This window comes from Schistocerca nitens, chromosome 2 (genome assembly GCF_023898315.1).
Source record: "Schistocerca nitens isolate TAMUIC-IGC-003100 chromosome 2, iqSchNite1.1, whole genome shotgun sequence".
Lineage (NCBI taxonomy): Eukaryota > Metazoa > Arthropoda > Insecta > Orthoptera > Acrididae > Schistocerca > Schistocerca nitens.
This window is the reverse complement of record NC_064615.1, coordinates 1,118,560,753-1,118,573,396: the sequence shown is the minus strand read 5'-3', so window position 1 is coordinate 1,118,573,396 and position 12,644 is coordinate 1,118,560,753. Positions and strand designations below refer to the sequence as shown.

The window sequence follows — 12,644 nt, the reverse complement described above, 5'->3', positions numbered from 1 at the left end:
ATTTTTTGTACAAAATGCACTGTCACAGAAGTGAAAGCAGAGTTGAATTGTCAAGCATCTATGGTGTGGTACAGACGTGTATGTTGGTACACAAGTGCCAAATAAAAGTTGTGCTGAAAATGGTGTTATATAACATGTGGCAAGGCAAAATGTAAATAAGTGAGCACATGTATGGACACAGTACATGGTCACATGAAGATTTTAGAATTAATGAAGAATACTGTGTGGCCCAAATATATTTAAACTGCTTGCTAACCAATAAGAGCCAACTGAAATTAATGAAACTCATAATATGCATTTACATCACACCACAAGCAACTCATCACAAAGGAAGAGCCAGCCAGTATTTAGACTAAAGTTTCAAACAAAAACAGCATTCAGAAAGCGATAAACCATGTCAACAGTTTAAATTTAGTGCATGAAAATTCATATGAAGTACTTGCAGATGACGACTGTAGCGGTGAAGTTAACAGTGAACCATGTAGAGATAAACAGGGCTGTACAAAAGAGATAGGCCTAAAACAAGAAAATACTACACTGTGGAAAGAAAATGAACAAAAAGTGACTGTGAACAGTAAAAATCTGCCAAGTTCAAGGAAACAAACTGGGACATCGATGTCCCCATAGGAAAAATGTTCAAGGGCACTAGTATAGAAGAAAGCATAGCAGTTCACAATAGCTTTTTTGAAACATGTAAACTTCCCTTAACAAGCACAGTTAAATTTAATCTGTTTACAGATACTCAAGGATCAGGGATAGTCACCAAATTAACAGACGTAATTATAAAATCAACCCCGTTGTGAAACCAGGTGCCAATGTCAAAGCTGTGACTACACTAACCTTTGAAAAAGTATCGGAACTGAGCACAAATGATTTTTCTGTTTTCCTTGCTGGAACACATGACATATTAATGAACAATATGAAGGAACTCATGATTTCTCTTAACCGAAGATTGCTTGATTTCAGAAACACAGATGTGATCATTTTTTCACTTGCACATTGCTGTGACTTACCAAACTGGTCCTGTGTAAATGAAGAAGTATAGAAAGCAAACAAAGAGGTTCAAAATATCTGGAGACAATTATAAAATGCAACATTCATAGATATAAGTGAACTTGGAAGAAGATTCCACAGAAATCACAACCTCCATCTCAACAGAGTGGGAAAGAAATTCATTATTTGCAAGATTTTAGAATCAGTAGATCAAAAATTACATCTGAAGCATAGTATCTCAGTAGCCATACCCCTCAACGACAAATGTGTTGTGTCTATTTCTATAAGTAAGAAGTGTGTGGTAACAGAAGTGACATCTCTCAAGGCTGGAAGTGGACCAATATCTGTGCCAGATGAGACAGAAAACCATCAAATGGAAACAGCCAAGAAGTCTGCGCAAAGTCTGCAGAAATGATGGGGTGCAAGAAGCCAACAACAGCACCACTAAAGAGGCAGCCATACGGATGAACATCATAGGAGCAGAAACATTTGGAAGTCAAAGAGACAAAATAAGTCTCCAGCACCTGTAGCGGTGATTTTTTATGAACAGAATCCCACCAAACAAAACTGAGGAAAGTGATGTAATAATAATGCCCTTAGGAAATTTGGGTGCTAATTTAAAATCCAGTAGACAAATAAATTGCAGTGACAAGTATCTCTCCGTATACCACCAGAATGTCCAGTCAGCCACAAACGAGGTTTCAGACATTGAGATTTTGCTAAACACTAAACTGCATTTTGTCAGTGATCTATATTTCTCCGAACATTGGTTAAAGGCAGATCAGATTGCTTCATTTGTAACACCAGGCTACACACTTGCCAACTACTTCGGTAGAAGAAAATACAAAAAAGGAGATACTGCTGTTTCAATTAAAAGTGGGTTGAAATTCAAAACTATTGATAGTTTTCAGTACCTCAATACTGAGAGAGACTTTGAAGCAACAGTTGTAGAAATCAGTGGTGCAAATACTGCTGTCATGTGCATCTATCCCTCTCCGGATGGGAACTTTGAAGTATTTATCAAGAAACTTGAAACATTACTAAATAGGATACATGTAGGCAAGAAATCAATAGTACTGTGTGTGATTTCAACACTGACTTTCTTGCAACAAGTAGGGGAAAATAACTGTTGCTCAACCTAACAGATACTTTCAATTTAAAACTAAAAATTACAGCCCCAACAAGACTTACAAAAACTTCTGTCTGTGCTGTGAACCAAATATTTGTTAACACACCCTATACAGCAAAATGTGTAAATACAAATTTTTGTGATCATGAAGCTCAAGTTGTAACTCTCTCAGACTGTTTACTACTCGTACAAAACCATAAAAGAACTGTGACTGCAATAAGTTTTAACACAGGACGCATAGAAATATTTTCACGTTCGGGAGGACGACGGTTCGATCCCGCGTCCAACCATCCTGATTTAGGTTTTCCATGATTTCCCTAAATCGCTCCAGGCAAATGCCGGGATGGTTCCTTTGGAAGGGTACAGCCGACTTCCTTCCCCATCCTTCCCTAATCCAATGAGACCGATGACCTCGCTGTTTGGTCTCTTCCCCCAAACAATCCCCCATAGACATATTTAGTACTAGTTATCAAGAGAAAGGTGGGAAGAAGTTTCTCAGACACCAACAAATAGTTCAAAACAAAGGTGGTAAGGATCACAAATCTAAAAGCAAACTCATGGATAACAACAGGAAAAACTACAACATATCCCCTCTCTGTAACAGTTATATCACAAAAAATATTCAGGTGTATAGAAAAGTCATACGTCTAGCAAAAATAATGGCCAATGATAAGTTTATATCAGAGTCAGAAAATAAAAGCAAAGCAATCTGGAAAGTAATAAAGCATGAAGGAAATAGTACAAAGGAAAATATCACACTGAACTGTGACAACAAGAGAATTACTGACCCGCAGCAGATTGCGCATCTCTTCAGGCAGTACTATGAAAACAATACACAAAATCTAATAATTAATAATAAGAAAGGTAACCCAATTAACCAACAGAATAAAATAAATCCTTTCCTCCACTCAAGCTATCTCTATGAAACATCCTCAAATGCAATCATACACACAACAAAAACCTTCATAAAATTTCCTCAGGAATTAATACTATTCCAGACTTCATCATAAAGGAATGTATCATAAATGTTGAATCACCCATTGTAGAGATAATAAACTCATGATTCTCAACTGGAACCTTACCTGATTGTGTTAAAATTGCCAAAATGATTCCTATTCATAAGAAAGCAAATTTGGAACACTATAGACCAGTCTCATTATTATTATCTGTTTTTACCAAAGAATCATGTATAATAGATTAATGGAATTTCTGGATAAGAAGAAAATCCTCGCTGATGCCCAACGTGGTATTCGGAAAAATAAATCTACGACCAGTGCCATATATAATTTGTTACAAAATGCTCTAGAAGCACTTGATAATAAACAAAATGCTAATGGCATTTTCTTAGATCTAAGCAAATATTTTGAACCACAGAATCCTGTTGGAAAAACTCCAAAAGTGAAGCATTACAGGCACCCCATTAAAATGATTCTTGTCATACCTGACAAATCAGAAACGAAAAGTAGTAATAACACATGAACTAAATTATAGCACTAGAACATATCTTTCAGATGCAGGAATAATCAAAACTGGAGTCCCTCAAGGAAGTTCACTGGGGCTTTTTGCGGATGGTGCTGTGGTACATCGAGAGGCTGTAACAATGGAAAATTGTACTGAAATGCAGGAGGATCTGCACCTAATTGATGCATGATGCAGGGAATGGCAATTGAATCTCAAAGTAGACAAGTGTAATGTGCTGTGAATACATAGAAAGAAAGGTCCTTTATCATTTAGCTACAATATAGCAGGCCAGCAACTGGAAGCAGTTAATTCTATAAATCATCTGGGAGTAGTCATTAGGAGTGATTTAAAATGGAATGATTATATAAAGTTGATCGTCGGTAAAGCAGATGCCAGACAGAGATTCATTGCAAGAATCCTAAGGAAATGCAATCCGAAAACAAAGGAAGTAGGTTACAGTACACTAGTTCACCCACTGCTTCAATATTGCTCATCAGTGTGGGATCCATACCAGATAGGGTTGATGGAAGAGATAGAGAAGATCCAACGGAGAGCAGCGCGCTTCGTTACAGGATCATTTAGTAATCGCGAAAGCATTATGGAGATGACAGATAAACTCCAGTGGAAGACTCTGCAGGAGAAATGCTCGGTAGCTCGGTACAGGCTTTTGTTAAAGTTTAGAGAACATACCTTCACCGAAGAGTCCAGCAGTATATTGCTCCCTCCTACGTATATCTCACGAAGAGACCATGAGGATAAAATCAGAGAGATTAGAGCCCACACAGAGGCATACAGACAATCTTTCTTTCCATGAACAATACGAGACTAGAATAGAAAGGAGAAATGATAGAGGTACTCAAGGTACCCTCCGCCATACATTGTCAGGTGGCTTGCGGAGTATGGATGTAGATGTAGATGTAGATCCATTCTCGGGCCTATTCTCTTCCTTCTATATTTAAATGACCTAAATGTAAGCATAGAATTGCAACTAAATATTTTGTTTGCAGATGACACAAGCATCATTCTTACAGGGGGAACACAGACACAGCTTCAAGGAAACATAAATAAAGGTACAGACCAGCTAAATGACTGGTCTGGAGGGAATAAACTAATAATAAACAGTTCCAAAACAACTGTGTTTAATTTCTGTTTGGAAGGGGAAGCCTGCAACACTTCTGTGACAATAAATGCCAGTGGAATTACACCATCACTGGAAACCAAATTATTAGGTATATGTCTTCAAAATGATTTTAAGTGAGAGACACATATAACAAAAATGATTACTACACTGAAAAGAGTATGTAACTACCTATGCTTTCTTGCACACAAGACAAGCTTCCACACTGTTAGAATTGCATACTTTGCCCAGTTCCACAGTATGAAATTATATTCTAGGGTAGCACAGCAGCTAGCTCAATAATCTTTCTGACCCAAAAAAAGAGCTCAAAACAGGCTGACTCATGTAGGCCCCTCTTTCAGAAGACTTCCATCCTTTCTCTCCCTTGTCTTTTTATTCTAGAAAATTGTAAGCATATGAGGAAAAATATCAAAGAGATAAATAAAAACTGTAATGTACCTTAAGATAATACCAGGCAAAAAGACAAATTCCATGTTCAGTCAGTAAGGACAACAGTTATTAAAACCTCCAGTACAAACAGCATAATACAAATATACAATAGTCTGCTACATAAAATTAAAGTTATTTCTTCATTTTCTCTGTTTCACAAATCCTTAAGGGCATTCTTATTAGATCACTGCTTCTATTCAGTGGCAGAATTCTTAATGTGAAGTACAACAGACATGAAGCTCCTCACCATAACTCCTGAGAAAATCGCAAGTGAATGAAATACTTGAAAGTATACGTGTTCAGTTAAATTTATAGCTGATTTTCAATCAAGTAATAATTGTGATAAAAAGCAGTAGTAACCATAGTGTTTCATAAAGTGTTGCACTACTACTGCAGACAATCAGTTCAAAGTAACACAGATTTAAATGCAGTTCATATTTCTATTACAGAAGTATGCTGGCTCTTTTGCAGTCAAAGTAACTTTACAATTTTATGTTGTGTTCTGTACATGATATTGTGAGCATATGTTAACATAATATTAGTACTGAGAGATAGTTGTTGCCATGAATGAAAGTTTTTTATGGCATCAGTTGAAAAGTAATCAGTAAAGGACAGTAATTAATTTTGGTCCTGATTATGGAGGCATCTAAGTAGACAGCATTACTGTGAATTACATAATACAATACAATTAAGTGTTGGTAGTCACTGGATTCCACATGAATGTCTTAAGCATTCTTCTTAGATGTGTTTCCCACATCCAAGGTCACATGTGTGCATTTTGTTCAGCTGTCACATTATCATTCTTGCCCAGTATTTGCACAACTTAAAAGTCATTACAGTGATTTACCAAATTTAGCTTTGGCTCATTCTGGAGCTGGTGACCATTTTTATTTCGCAGTCTATATTCATTCTTACAATTCCAGTATACAATATTTATGCTAACTACAGCACAATTTCTACTTATTACAATTTCTGTTACATTTTTGTCACTGTTGTACACAGTAAATATTCATATGATAACGATCAGGTTGTTTCCCTTATTTATGGAACATTAGGCACACAGGTCACAAAAAACTTCATTATGCACTGTAGAATATAAGTACATTACTTGCCTGTCCTGTGATGGGACTTAGTACTGTTCACATTATAAATCCTTCAAAGGTCAGAGAAGACAATGCACATTCAAAATCAGATCCTCATTTTCTGTGCAAGATTTGGAGCATCATTCAAAGGCACAACATTAAGTTTCTTTAATCTGTTTTATTTCTTACTTCTTAAACCATAACAAATAATTTACAGTTCATATTGGTAGCTAGGTTGTGGCAGAGATTTAATTGTTACACAAATGACTAGCAGAAGAAGTAAGATCAAAGCAGTGTATGATATTACATTACAGATAACTTCCATAAATTGGGACTTTAATTTTTTGACATTAAATATTTTATAAAAATTCCTATAGCACAGTTCTTATGATAATTTTTGAATAATGTATATTCTAATGATGTAACTGTTCCTTCTTTCCTCCCTGTAGTCATCACAAAAATATGAAGTGTCTACTGAATGACAAAAAAACAAAAGTTGATTTCAGGGGCTTTACAATAACTACTAATTTCATTTACAGAGAACTGGAATGGAGCAAGAAATAGTAGTGGACATTATTGTACATATTGTGCTACATGCCAGGCATACTCAATCTAATTTGTAACATATGGTGATGCAAGCTTGCAATGTTCAACCAGCTGAGCTTTAATACGGATTTTCTGATAAATTTGAAATGACAAATAGCTACTGAAAATTATACTGTATGACAATTGTCTGAAAAACGTTTTACCATTCAGTAATTTTTTTATCATGAGACTGAATCACAGTATTAGTTCCAGATGAAATGCAAATTAAATTAACTGTCTTTTTGTCATCCTCCTAAAGATGTAGGTGTAATTATGTACAGGACAAGAGTCTAACAGAAGCACTAAATTATTTTCTGGAGATAGTAACAAGATGTTTTGGATATTTCATTGAAAATTATTCTTTCCTGCTTTTCCAGATTTTGCTACATCAGCTACAAGACTTCTGCAATTAAACAGTTCTTTTTGCTAGTTATTAATCCTAATCCTTGATGTTCCTGAAGACAGAGATAAAACTGTGGAAACAGTAGCCCCGATACTTATCAGTGGAATTGTTGAACAGAAATGTCTCACAGCACTCATCGACTGCAGAAGCCACGTTGTCTTTTTCTCGCTTGAAACGATAAACTATGGTTTGCCGTAAACATGACTGACCGGTTTTATACACAACGTTTTAGAGGGTAACAAGTACCAATTTGTAATTTTGCAACTTTATTTTTGTACAATTTTCTGACTTTAACCAGGATGAAGAAGCCTGGAAATCAGCAATGTTCATCTCACTTGCAATTCAGAGTGCCCAAGTCAGAGATCTCCTTTGGTAACAGTGCACTGACTTTCACTAGGAGCTCTAAATCTTTTTAATACATTTTCTTTCACTGTTTTGCAAATTTCATTTTGGGACATATTTCATACTTTCTCTAAATCTTTCTCCCATTTCCACACTTCACATTCAGATTTTGCAAAATTAAACTGACTTTGCACACTGATTAAGTTTAAGCACTTTTTCCATTCATCAAAAAAATTCATAGCCTTTTCTTTCTAACTGGAAGCTATTACAGCAAATGTTTTCTTTGGGCTTGGAAGGTACTCCGTTTTTATTCTAGACTTTATTTAGCACAACAATCAACATTCAAAACACAATTCACAGAACCATCCAAATTATTTCCTGTTTCTTCTAATGTTTCCACACTTCCTAATGAAATCACTGAATGAATGTCCAAGAAATTAAGTAATATGTAACGTCAATGTAGGTCTACCAACACATACATACATATGTAGATCTTCAGGAGAAATAGTTGTTTCGATTACATACCAAGATTTTCATATTTTTCATTTCTGAAAAATTAAAGAACTAACGGGATTCCATATCATTGTGAAACTCTGGGACCAGCACAGAGATAGATACTCTTAGCAAACATACACCAAGAAATCAGGAAGAAAATTAACTCAGTTTTATCTCCAATGTTAACACTTAGGAATACTACAAAGACAACTGTTAATTATTATGAACATTAAATGAGTTATAAATTTGAGCAAACAGTAACTGTAACAGTTGTGCTTGAGAAACTATCAACAGAAACTGAAATTCGCTTTACAAATTATAATCATGCTGTGCTGTACTTGTTTGCCAATGTGCTGACAACCAAAGATAATGGCTGCCATGTTGAAAATGTGCTGTCTGCTACAGATACAGCAAGCGTATAAATTCCTCCGATTGCTTGACAAGTTTTGAATTTGGCAAATTTTAACATTTAAAAAAAATACTTGCAATGTGTTTTCACAGCTACAATTCTGACACTGTGTGTACTCGGTGTACTCGTCCTGTATAAAAAATATTTCAAGGGAGGTTTTGTCATTTTGGATGTGACAATTTCCTTGTCAGACATCTATATGCTATTATTATTATTTCATTTTGTGTAGTTATTAATGTTCCTTTGGGGAAATCATCATGAAAGCTTGGCTCAAAACATACTGCAAGAACTGCATCAGATAATACAGATTATGACCAAAATATGTCTGATGAAGTTTTATTTAAAATGGATCATTAACAACTTTTACAAAATTATCACTATAAGTGTTGTATGAATGCCTGTGGGGGACAAGAAGATTTTAGAACTTCATAATGTCAGCAATCAACAATAATTATGATAAATGTTATTTTTAGACATGCCTGGAGACACTAGAAAGACATTTTAAATCAATCTAGTACTTTTACAGGTGCCTGGTTGCTGCTGAAATATTACACTCAACATGGCATTGTCTGACACTGCTCCCACACTATTAGAAGACAGTCAAAACTGCTCATTCCAAATTCCAATTCCCTTGAATTTTTACCACAATGACACCTACAGCATTTATAATATTTCCAAGCAAAGTAAATTGATGCATGATTGAACTTCAATTGTTGGTGACGAGGTTTCAATGTCCCATAAAATATCCATTGAAGCGAGATTCCTGTAACAATAGCTTTAGTGGGGGCTGCACCATTTTTTTTCTCTACCGACCTTTGTAGAATATAACCAGTAATCTGAAGCAGAACAAGAGCAGATGAAGTCAAGGCATCTCTAAAATTGTCATACCTATGGCTGCATTTAATAAAACTGGAACTTAACTAATATGAAAGTCCTATCTTAGAGACGACACAATGTACATTTTTCTAATAAATTGCTCAAAAGAGGTAATTAAAAAATTTCAAGCAACTAACAGTAAAATAAACTTTAATGATGTCTTTGTTTCAGTACCAAGTGTTTCAGAATTAAATGAAAGATTCTACCTGTATATTCACAACAGGTTAACTATAGCACTTTATTAGTTTCAGAAAAGAGCTATTCTGCTACCTTCAAGTAATACGACACCTAATAACCAATCTCAAAAATATTTAGATCGATTGCAATGGAATGAGGCACCGAATAACCAATCTCAAAAATATTTTGATCGAGGGCACAATATTAACTGGCTGAGTAAAGGGTCAAACCGTTTTTAATACCAAGAATACCAATGATACTCACAGACTTGCCATTATAATTCAAATGACTTAAGTTCCCCACTGAGCTCATCTTTGATACAACAATTAATAAAGCACAGGGTCAGACAATGGACACTGTAGGAACTGAACTAAGCATGAGGTGTTCTTCACATATTCATATTCAGTTGTATGTGGCCCTATCACAAGTGACATCACAATGCAGTGTTTCATTTTTGCCCCTAATCCTGATGAGGATATCAATGTAGTGTACAAAGAATATATAGAAAAATTCTCTGGGCCAAAGTTAAAACATAAACAATTTTGTTTTAAGAGTTTCTTCTAGAGGCTGAAAGCAACAAGTTTCATTCGACTTTCTGTACAACTGTGATCACTGCTATAATTTGGAGTTAACATTCTGTTACTTAATGTTGTTCTCTGATTTAATCACAGATATAAGAGTGGCTTCTAAATAGAATTACTGTAACATCAGATAAGTCATCCAGCTGTAGATATTTACTGCAACCCACGTGAAGTCAGGGCAGGTTGCCAGATGGTCTATAAAGATTGTTCCTATAATATGATTTCTTTCATACACATCTTCTACATGTTACACCAAACTGTCTATAAAAATGTGCAGTTTTCTTCCTATCCTACATGCTGCTTGTTGTGGGATCAGAAATGAGCCAATCTTCATAAAACTGTAAAGATGCCACAAAACGAAAATAAGCCAGCAATTTTCTAAATTGTTTCAATCTTTGCCAGATTTTAATATAGTCTGTCTTTGGCTATCCTCCACAGTGTTGGATCTTGATGAAATAGGCACAGTTTTCTAAGTTTTCTGGTGAGTTTACACCAGTTGTAAAGTTTTTCAGGGCTCACCCCCCCCCCCCCCCCACACACACACACACCTTCTCTTCTCTCAATATATATAAACTGAAGTTCCCTGGTCATTTTTGTCAGTGTGTTTCAGTAACTACCATAGGGATTTTGATCCGGTTTTCACTAACAGATACAATGATTAATGAGGAATGTTTGTCTACATAATTTATCAATATTTTGTGGAAATTCGCTGAACCATGACAAAAAAGGGCACTGACAATGTGAGAACAATGACACTGCTGTCCAGTGCAAATGTCACAGCAACTCCAGAGAGCAGGGATGCTTGAGCAGAATCAGAGTCAGGCCCAGTGATCTAGCAGAAAAGCACCTCCCTGAAAACCTAAAGGTCGCAGGATCGAATTTTGGTCAGACCATAGATTTTTCACTCTTGTCTTTTTACCAAGCATTTACCTCTCCACAGTTGGACATTCATCAGAAGTGAAGTTGGCTCAGACTCCATGTTAAAAATTTTGTCTCCTTTCTTGAAGCAGCATCGATGTCACGCTTGGTGGTCTAGCTGAATGTCAGGCTTGGTGGCCTAGCTGCATGGCACGTGTCCAGTAACTGGAAGATCACGGAATTGAATCCTGGCTGGAACATGTACTTTTATCTTTATCAACTCTCAATGGTGTGGAGATTCACCCAAAATGAAACATATTCCCCATTCCATGTTCAATTGTGGATCACCTTTTACCGATTGGATAACTAGCATGGGAGATGCAAGCCACCGGAGTGACATCCAACTGAAAGGCTTGCACCTGTACATTGAGCCATGTGAAATTATTATTACCAGGGCTTATATACATAGATTCTTCTTCTATAGATGTTGCAAATTAAATTTCCCCACTGCTTTCTTCCACTTATATTTGAAGGCTGTGCTTAGGAACTATTGCATGGATTTTGATAAGGTCCTCAGTAATAGGTGACCTGATCCACAAGGTAGGTTTCTGTACATAATTTATAAATATTTGGTCCAACTGGCTGAGCTAAGATACATCACAGTCCCCCACATGTTTTTCTGTCTGTATGTAAAGGCTATTCTCAGGATCTACTGCAAGAAGGGTTTTGATACTCACAGCAGAAGGCACTTAGGGATTTGTGCCAGGCATGTGTTTAGTGGGCAGGACATTTATAAATGGTCATTTGCCTGGGAATTTGACTAAAGCAATTTAAAATGCTCAAATTTTGGGAATTTATAAAAAAAGTCCCTCTCACACACACACACACACACACACACACACACACACACACTCCACCCCCCACCCCCACCCCCTTCCCCTTGCACTGATGTCACAATTGCTACCTAATAGCTAGCAGTCATAGCCAGTGCTGACCATGAAGCAGCAGTAGTGCCATCAATGCATGGCTCACACTGTTAGCAGGTTGCAGTTGGGCAGTCCAGTGATACCTTCAAGCACTGCAGTACACTGGCAAGTGGTGTGTGTTAGTTAAGTTGGTTAATTTACACATAAGCGATGAAATTCAGTTACCTAACATTGTTCTTTGATTTTTTTTTATCATAGCTCAATGCAGTGCCCATAAACAAAATAACTGCTACATCAGACAAATCATCCACTCATAGATACTTAGTGCTACCCGTGCAAGTAATCATTTTATCAGCTACCAACAAAATGAAATTTTGGCAATTCATCTACACAAAAAGCAACAAAGCTCTGAAAACTGTATAACTACAACAAAAGAGTACTTAACTTACCATACACAAGGATCTATTTTACTTACTTCCTCTGTCTCTGTTGTCTGTTGAGCATGTAAGAAACAGAAAAGTAAATACTGTAATGAATATCATAAATTTATAAAAATTATGATTAATAATAATAAACTTCAGAGTTAAAACTTAAACCATTACTGTCAACTTTAACGTTTTTGTTGCTCAACAATAGATCAAAGCATGATAGCTACCCTGAACTTTTACCGAGTATGTTATTTCATCCTTCCCAAACATGTTTTCGGCTGAGCATGTGTAGTTCCCAGAGTCCGTTGTTTGCACTGAGCTAACAAACAGTG

At 36.1% G+C, this 12,644-nt stretch overlaps 1 protein-coding gene across 1 annotated transcript in view; it reads right to left on the bottom strand.

Annotated features, from left to right (window-relative positions):
* The window catches only part of LOC126234805 (Down syndrome cell adhesion molecule-like protein Dscam2), a 222,741-nt gene extending 210,396 nt beyond the window's left edge, over positions 1-12,345 (bottom strand). Inside the window, exon 1 of the mRNA XM_049943552.1 lies at positions 12,334-12,345. The gene's annotated coding sequence lies outside the window, so the exon portion shown is untranslated. The remainder of the gene's footprint in view (positions 1-12,333) is intronic.
* Positions 12,346-12,644: the final 299 nt, after the last annotated feature.